This window comes from Microchirus variegatus, assembly GCF_963457635.1.
Source record: "Microchirus variegatus genome assembly, chromosome: 11".
In the NCBI taxonomy this organism is placed as follows: domain Eukaryota; kingdom Metazoa; phylum Chordata; class Actinopteri; order Pleuronectiformes; family Soleidae; genus Microchirus; species Microchirus variegatus.
In genome coordinates this window covers 25717030-25726298 of record NC_139812.1, presented here as the reverse complement: position 1 = coordinate 25726298, position 9269 = coordinate 25717030, and positions in this window count along the sequence as shown.

The window sequence follows — 9269 nt, the reverse complement described above, 5'->3', positions numbered from 1 at the left end:
GAATAATTTTAATGAATTTTTGAAATTCAGGAAATGATCCATTTGCTCTGATGCACTTTGACAGTGAGCTGACTTTCTTCTAAAAAACAAAAAGTATCTCGGAATGACTTGAAATTTACCATCATAATAGTCGGCATCGCCCTGAACAAGGATCCGTTGAAAATATTTGCAGACCTCTTAAGGAATAATTTTAATGAATTTTTTAAATTCAGAAAATGATCCATTTATCCTGATGCACTTTGACAGAGAGCTGACTTTCTTCTCAAAAACAAAAAGTATCTCGGAATGACTTGAAATTCACCATCATAATAGTCGGCATCGCCCTGAACAAGGATCCGTTGAAAATATTTGCAGACCTCTTAAGGAATAATTTTAATGAATTTTTTAAATTCAGAAAATGATCCATTTATCCTGATGCACTTTGACAGAGAGCTGACTTTCTTCTCAAAAACAAAAAGTATCTCGGAATGACTTGAAATTCACCATCATAATAGTCGGCATCGCCCTGAACAAGGATCCGTTGAAAATTTTTGCAAACCTCTTAAGGAATAATTTTAATGATTTTTTGAAAATCAGGAAATTATCCATTTGCCCTGATGCACTTTGACAGTGAGCTGACTTTTTTAAAAAAAACAAAAAGTATCTCGGAATGACTTGAAATTTACCATCATAATAGTCTGCATCATCCTGAACAAGGATCCGTTGAAAATATTTGCAAACCGCTTAAGAAATAATTTTAGTTATTTTTTGAAAATCAGGAAATGATCCATTTGCCCTGATGCACTTTGACAGTGAGCTGACTTTCTTCTCAAAAACAAAAAGTATCTCGAAATGACTTGAAATTTACCATCATAATAGTCGGCATCGCCCTGAACAAGGATCTGTTGAAAATATTTGCAAACCTCTTAAGGAAAAATTTTAATGAATTTTTGAAATTCAGGAAATTATCCATTTGCTCTGATGCACTTTGACAGTGAGCTGACTTTCTTCAAAAAAACAAAAAGTATCTCGGAATGACGTGAAATTTACCATCAAAATAGTCGGGATCACCCTGAACAAGGATCCGCTGAAAATATTTGCAAACCTCTTAAGGAATAATTTTAATGATTTTTTTGAAATTCAGAAAATTATCCATCTGTCCTGATGCACTTTGACAGTGAGCTGACTTTAGTCTCAAAAACGAAAAGTATCTCGGAATGACTTTAAATTTACCATCATAATAGTCTGCATCGCCCTGAACAGGGATGCATTGAAAATATTTGCAAACCTCTTAAGGAATAATTTTAATGAATTTTTGAAAATCAGGAAATGATCCATTTGCCCTGATGCACTTTGACAGTGAGCTGACTTTCTTCAAAAAACAAAAAGTATCTCAGAATGACTTGAAATTTACCATCATAATAGTCGGCATCGCCCTGAACAAGGATCCGTTGAAAATATTTGCAAACCTCTTAAGGAATAATTTTAATGAATTTTTGAAATTCAGGAAATGATCCATTTGCTCTGATGCACTTTGACAGTGAGCTGACTTTCTTCTAAAAAACAAAAAGTATCTCGGAATGACTTGAAATTTACCATCATAATAGTCGGCATCGCCCTGAACAAGGATCCGTTGAAAATATTTGCAGACCTCTTAAGGAATAATTTTAATGAATTTTTTAAATTCAGAAAATGATCCATTTATCCTGATGCACTTTGACAGAGAGCTGACTTTCTTCTCAAAAACAAAAAGTATCTCGGAATGACTTGAAATTCACCATCATAATAGTCGGCATCGCCCTGAACAAGGATCCGTTGAAAATTTTTGCAAACCTCTTAAGGAATAATTTTAATGAATTTTTGAAATTCAGGAAATGATCCATTTGCCCTGATGCACTTTGATAGTGAGCTGACTTTCGTCTCAAAAACGAAAAGTATCTCGGAATCACTTGAAATTTACCATCATAATAGTCGGCATCGCCCTGAACAAGGATCCATAACTTACTTTTCTAAAAAAGTACATCCTGAACATGATTAGTGCCAAAGTTGGTGTATCACCAAGTGAAAGATTTGTATGGAATATTGTCCTAATCTGCCCCACTTTTCCTCTCAGGACTGTGGCGTCTCTCCTTTTGTGGTGCAAAAAGGAAAAAAGTGGATTTACCTCTCTAATTGGTTATTTTAAAGCTTACGCCTTACAAAAGTTCAATTATAAGGACAAAGAAATAATGAACACTACATTCAGTGTGACAAAGGTGATCATCGCGGTGTTCTCTGCCACTTATTGAAATAAACGAAAAGTAATAGAGGAAGGAAGCTCAAAGTGTCGGAAGTTAAAGGTTTGCAGTTACAAATTCAAGTCAAGATATTATCACTTCCTCTATGAGGCCAGTCAGTGGTCCAACTGCTCTTGCAGTAAAATTGCTTACTCATATTACATCACCCTTTTTTCTCTGTCTTTTTACCTCATTTAATGACGGTGGCCTGGAAGGGAAAACCATTATTGCAAAACATGAGACACATTTACAAATCCCTTACAGGAAAAGGGAATGTACCAAAATACTGCAAGTGACCGTACTGATTGTACTGTACTTAGCTAGCACTGTTTCTTGTATCCTGAACATTACTGTGCATAACTTAAAACCCAATGATATTTCGAGAACATGCAATTTTATTGATTTAGATCAGAATAGATTTCAATAACACGATGACCACGTGTCAGAAAAGCTGAACTCTTTCATCATGTAATAAAAAAAAGGTGTATTTATAACATTGTGGAACTTAAGTTCTTGAAATCGCTGCTATTTTCTCTTCAGTAAAAATACACAGTGATGACACACACAAAAATAATTTGGGCTCTGGATAAATCGGACTTGGACCAATCACAGGACAGTTTGTAGAGAGAGGACTCTATTGGCTGTTCCTTTGTTGGTATTTTAGCATCAAGACTGACCGAAAAAACAAATTGGAGGATTACGAATCGGTGTGCGCTTTAACCACAAATAATAACATAAAAGTGATGACAGAACTAAGGAATCACGTCTGACAGTTTGTCACAGACACCGTGCTGTATATTAAGTCCTCAACTTGTGCTTTAACCTGCTGAAAACAAAAGGAAATACAACAATTAGGAGCGGCAAATCAAAGAGTAGGACATGACAAAGGGTGAATTTCCAATTCCTTGCTTAACCCTCAATCTTAACCCTCAATCTCAAAAATGCTCCCTCTAGTGCAAGTGCTGTCCCTAATCTCAGAAAAATTAAGTTGAGGGGCAAGTTTAAGGTCTGTATTGCCCACAATATTGAGATTTTCCGAGACCACCCTTGGGAGCAAGGGCTACCCAGAATGCATTGCGTGTTTTGACAGACCAAAGATGGCGCCGAAAGCAGCGAAACGAGTACGCTACAAATTAAGTATTTTCTTTGTTAATAGAGATATAAACATGATGAAAACCATTGTATTATCTTAGTTTAGGCCCATATTATGGATTACTGACGTCATTGTTGGACACAGCTTTCGCGTTATTCTGCCCCCTACAGTCTGAAGACGTATCTGCATTTAAGGGGTGTCCCATTTCTAAGTGACAAAATAACCCTCAACACTTGGTTTCGAGGGCCAGTTAAGATTAAGGGTTGAGCTTGAGGGTTAAGATAGGAATTGGAATTGACCCAAACAATGTGTGGTTGATATAATCTTTACCTCTTTGGCTTTACCCGTTTGTGGTTTCGTGAAGACCACGGAACTGTACAGCACATCCGCGTCACTTTCACATGGACCCTGGGTGGAAATGGAGACAGATCTCAGTTGTTTTTAATTCAAACTATAAATAATACGTTACTTTACATCTTTACTTGTTGAGTAAAGAGTTGTTGTTTGAGGTCCCGTAATTGCCGTGTTTCCATTATGGTACAGTTCAGTTTGGTACAGTCTGGTATGGTTCTGTGGAAAAACTTAACTTGGGGAAAGGTGGGGACCTACTTAGAGTCTCTGAGAAAGTCCTGAATCCAGAGGCGGTTGGAGTGTGGGAGGCCGATGATGTCTACATTTTTTTTTACCAGTAAGTTAGGGATCGAGCTAAAGTCAACGAGACAAAGCCTGGCATAACTGTCCTTCTGTTCCAAATGGGTCAGGGTTTTGTACATTTCAAAAAGACTCAACACATCCTGATCTAAGGGATAAATGAGACTTTTGATCACACATACACAAAGGCCTTCCGACACATGGTTACCATCTTCCCTGGATATAAATCCACAGCAACAAACCGAAATTAGCAAACAGAAATACTCGGTAACCGGGATGCAGTTTATAGAACGGCTGCAGAGGTTCTGCATGATCACATTAGATTTTCTTGGCATCGTGTGCTGTAAATTACAGGAAGTTGTGACCTTGTTGGGGTTTTTTTTTTAACCTGACAGAATGTTACTTCCCCAAAAACACATACAGTACAACCAACCATCGCACAACCCCAACCCCAACAAACACGATGAAGGCAGCGACCGTGAGAACCCAATACACTGCATCTTAAAGGTACCATATATATGGTACTGAACTGAAATACAGCGGAAGGGTTTGTTGTGATCCTGATTGCCCCCGGATTCAACTTTAGGGGGAGTTCGAGTACTGACTATGAAAATTGCATCTCCTGAATACAGCTGGATTTGACGGTTCAAAGAGCAAGAGGGTGCCGACTATTGGCTCTTCCAAGACTCTGCACACAGGTCCCTTTAGTGCATTGGTTCTCAAAGTGCGGCCCGCGGGCCAATGGCGGCCCGCAGAAACATTTCTGGCTTGTTAAATGTTTATTGGACATTACTGGATACAGATCAATAAGTGTAAACAACATTTCTGGGTATTTACCTGGTTTCTATATGGTGAATTTTTGTGTATTATTGGGTTATAAGCTACAGCCCCCAATTACTAGCTATTTACCCAGTAAATATATGGTAACAGAAATGTGTTACTTGGTATGAACCTGTAATTAGAAGGTAAGAACAATGGCCAAAATACTGGGTAATTACCCAGTAAATTATAAAGCGTTATTATATTAACACTTGAATGACATTATATTAACGCTAAACTGTAGAACTGCAATCTGGTCATTAAAATGATTACAAATGGGATTTCTTTGGCCCTCAGTCCAATGTTGGGTTCCTAAATTGGCCCTCAGGTATCAAAACTTTGAGAACCCCTGCTTTAGTGGAATGCTCCATACTCCAGCAACAACTGCCTACGCTGCAAAGAAACCCAAACTATGAAAGAGTCTAAAAGACAGTTGGAGAGATTCAGGGATGGAGAAACTGCCTCAAGGCAATTGAGGATTTGTGGAGAGTGGATTTAAATCTCATTTTGTTTGCCGTGGTTTCTCAGCTTGTCGGATAAAGCTGTTGATTCGTCGGATCAGTGTATAAACATATACAGTACATGTATATCACGTGATAAGGATCAGCATATCTTACCATTGCCATGGCTGACGACTGCGAATTGCTTGTCCCTAAAAGACAGTGAAAAACAGAGAAAACATCCGTTACCGACCCAACAGTATTCGGCGACAATAGCGCAATCGTTGAAATACAAAAAGAGAGCGACTTACTGTGCTTTTTCAAGCTCAACCATACGAACAAAGTCACCGTGACGACGACGATCAACAGACTCAGAGGGATGATGAGGCTCATCAGGAGAACTGATAAACTGCTGCAGACGACAGAGCAAAATTGCTTTGAATATAGTGTAAAATATATATATATATATATATATAAATATAAATATATATATGTGAGCCTAATACTGCGGTCACAACGACCGTGACTTTTCGATTATCACGAATTCCGGGAAATCGAGTTATTCAAACCTCTGCATACAGTATGTATACAAATAAAATCTGAATCTTTACATGATTGAAGGACGCAAACTAAAACGTGAATTACTTAATCAGAGTGTGCGATGTACAAGGATTTAAAAAAACATCTGACCTGCGCTCCGCTTTTTCTCCACCACCAGAGCCATGTGTGGTTGATGGAGCTGATGTCACTGTGGCTTAAAGCAGGACAACGGTTAAAGGGTCATTTCAGGTTTTAGGAGGTGGTCGGTGTATGGGGTAACTTTACATAGAGCAGAGTAAACAGCAATGTCATCGACATATATAAGAAGTGACTGCAAGAACGTGATGTGTGAAATGCCACAAAATACAAAATGGTTAACTTCCTGTTGGGTTTACACTAAAATGTATGTCAAGAGTTATGTTATACACAAAATGGTATATTTATATTTACTTGTTACAGGTCTCTCATTGAGCGTGACGTACACCGGCATCTGTTGAGCTCCCTGAACACACGCGTACCAGCCGCTGCTCTGTATCGTCACTTTGCTCATCGTCACAGTAGAAACGCGAGGAATCGTAGAATTTATGGTCACTTCTTTTCCGTCCATTTCCCCCCGCGGGCCGGTGACACAGTCTTCGCCCAGCCTGCACCACTGCATGTTTCCAGGGGAATCATGGTAACAACGGACGGTTATATCATCTCCAATGTATCCCTGAATGTCCTGACGATCCACATAAAGACTGGGCGTACCTGAAGGAAAAACACATAGTATTCCCGGTCGCAAAACAAGGACCGTTCTGCATGGAGTTTGCATGTTGGATGCTCTGCGGTATCTCGCGCCCAAAGTACGAACTGAACTTGGCAAGAACGCATTTAGGTTTTTCGGCGACCCAACAGATGCACAGTTAAAACACAGTTATAGAGGGTCTTCACGGCGCGTCATCAAACCGCAAGTCGCCATTTTGGAGGTACGCCGCAGGTAAACAAAGGGCACTCAAGCAGACCCGTAACCCTTTCAGCACCATAATAATAGATATATTTATATACTTTCAGGGGCAGTTTGAATTATTAAAGTTGCACGATGTAGCGAGGAGTTACGGTAATTTGAAATACACATGTGCCGCGGTGTCACCGGTGATCCCCATGGTTGTGAAAGGGTTTAACTTATTTTCTAATGTCATGATAATAATATAATTCATATAGTGTACAGTGTATATAAATATAGGCTGTGGTCTGTGGACTAATGCATATCAAACTGTTGGTCCTTGAAATGAAAAACTCTTGGCTAACGTGACACCTTGGGTATTCATGATATCATACAGTTACGGTTAGGTTGAATAAAGACGTTATTGACAGTATTAGGATACATTGATCCAAGACGAGGGAGCCAACTCGTATGGCGCTGCACCACCAATTAACTGTTTTCCAAATATCGTGCCCTTTCCTGCGCCTTTGCGTTTTGAGGAGCTTTTCTGTGGTTTTGGACATTTATCCATCAGCTTTTAGCTCCGAGTACCTCCAATACGGCCGTACAGCCGAGTTGCTTCCCCCCCTAACGTGATGCAGGTGAAAACCCTCTATAAATGTTCATCATTTATAAGCATGGTAGTTTTAGTAAACACTGAATTTGTGATTTATAAAGCACGTTTCTGACGTAAATACTCACTGTGTTTATAAACTACTGGTAGATTTTTTAGATACTTAATTAAAACTCTTCTATTTTTATCATCATGGAATTCATATTTATCATGATTTAAAATGTGTTAAAAGATAAGTTACAGACTCTTACCTTCAGTGACCGCCAGATGAAACTCCTTTCCATCGTCCGTCCCGTGATTAATCTCCACAATACACCAGAAATCAGTGTTTTGAACGGTCAGCTTGTTGATAGTTACAGTGAAGATTCCTTTGTTTTTGTCATCAGAGATTGAAAACTTTCTTGACGTATCTGGTCTGTTTGTTTTGACTGCATCGGTGCAGGAACGCCAAGCGTTACCTTCACACAAGTATTTCACATGGTTTCTGTAGCTCGACTGATACGGACACGGGATGGAGACAGAACCTCCAGCTTTCACTGACACTCGAGTGATTCGACTGATGCCGTAAAGTCCTGCAACGAGAACAAACGCAGAATTTTACAAGACGTTCATGACAACTGAGTGATATATTGCAGACGGTTATATCAGATGATTTAACACACACACACACAAATAACTTTAACGTGACTCACCTGTGAGCTGAGTGAGGATGAGGAGAATTCTGAGATGAACAGACATTGTTGCCGAGGAAGCCGACTGAACCAACTGTGAGTAACTGTTAAAGACCGATCACTTCTCACTTCCTGTTTTTCTCTTTTTACACAAGTGCATTTTTCTATCCTTCCTCCGAGGTGAGGCTTTCGGAGTTGGAAGTTTTTTGAATGAAGTAACTGTCGCGTGGAACACATGATTAGTTGAGACAACACTGAGGTCTGAATGAAGAATACATTGCGCGTATTAGTTACATGGTTGTTGCCATTTAACGTAACAGAAAATATTAGACGATAATGGAAACGTAACATAACGTTTCCTTCCAAGGTTTGAATGTTCTTCTCTGTACCTGGTATCAGCAGATTCCCAGACCAGTCACTAAATACACCAGACTCCTCTGTTAAATATTGAGACTTTAGACATTTCCTTTGGTAAATGTTGACGATTAACACACCTTTTCAGGATATATTTTTTTAAGTCTTTGTTAACTGGTTTACAGTTTGATATTGTTTGCTTTGATTATTGTGTCGGACGTCGCGCTCATGACGTATCTATGTTCCCGGGGTCCTATGTACTCCGCTTTGTATGTGACCGGGGAACATAGGACCCTTTCTCTAAAAAAGGGTCCTATGTTCCCCGCTGTTCACCCAAAGGGTCCTATGTTCCCCACTTTGTATGTGACCGGGGAACATAGGACCCTTTTTTAGAAAAAAGGTCCTATGTTCCCCGCTGTTGCCGGTCGTGAACAAACCGGGAAACTCCCTCTCTCACTCTCTCTCTCTAACCCTAACCCTAACCCTAACCCTTACCCTAACCCTAACCCTTACCCTTACCCTTTACCTTGGAGCTCCACACCCAGGCTTCCACAAAGTGGGGAACATAGAACCTTTTTTGGGAAAAACGGGGAACATCGGACCCTTTTTTTAAAAAAAAAGGTCCGATGCTCCCCAATCGGGGAACATAGGACCCGGGGAACATAGGTATGACCCCCTCATGACTACAAGCAAAATGATAACCCTAACCCTAACCCTAGGGTTAACACTGACTCCTGCTCAGAGAGCCTTGATGCCCTGTGCCGTGCTGTTCATCATGTATTCACATTGCGCTTATTGTGCATGAGACAATAATGATATACTCTGTCGTTCTTGATTTTCCTGTTTCTCCAGTCAGAGTCATATTTAGTCTGAAAGTGATCGTGTGTAAGTCAGTCAGCTGGTCCATC